Here is a 725-nt window from a genome sequence, read left to right as displayed (position 1 = left end):
ATTTCAACCGTTGTTCCTTCGTTCTATAGTTGCCAATGTGTTCCTGTTATGGAGCGAGATTGGGTCTTGTGGTACATTGAAAATAGTAAGGGTGACAAAATGTGTAACCGCTGTTTCTGGATCAAAGAGTTGGGGCTCTTCTTCCGTGAGTTTGAACCGATGAGCATGATTATGGACACAAGGGAGTGGTGAAGATATATTCTATCAGAATCTTTTCTCTTTTAATGTTCTTTGCTGTGACATTATTACGGCTGGTTTATATTTTACATTATGGTTGGGTTCTTGTCTTTTAATTACTGCTGATTTTTGTAAAAAGGGTTCTCTTCAATTACGGCTGAGTTTTAATTTCATAATGACTGAGATATTTTGTTGGAGTGTTATTAAATACGACATGGCTGGATTAATTAAATACGTGATAGCCGAGTTATTGTTACTTAAAGGCTGAGGTAATGTTAAAAAAATCCAAGATACAGACTCGGAATCCGCCATGTCAACAAACCCCTTGCCATGTCATCACTAACGAACGAAATTTATAACTTGCTTTATGAGACTGTTCATGTTCTTCTTCATCTTAGTTATCTATGGTCTTCATCTTTCTCAGTTGGTTATAGATCTGGTAATTATTGTTTCCGGTAACTTGATTAAGAAAACAAATATGTATTCAACGTCGACAGTAGAGGGTGTAAAGTTCTTCATTTAGATGAGAAAACAACACATGAAGATTT

The sequence above is a fragment of the Brassica oleracea genome, chromosome C8 (assembly GCF_000695525.1).
Source record: "Brassica oleracea var. oleracea cultivar TO1000 chromosome C8, BOL, whole genome shotgun sequence".
Taxonomy (NCBI): domain Eukaryota; kingdom Viridiplantae; phylum Streptophyta; class Magnoliopsida; order Brassicales; family Brassicaceae; genus Brassica; species Brassica oleracea.
Note: the sequence above shows the minus strand (reverse complement) of the source record.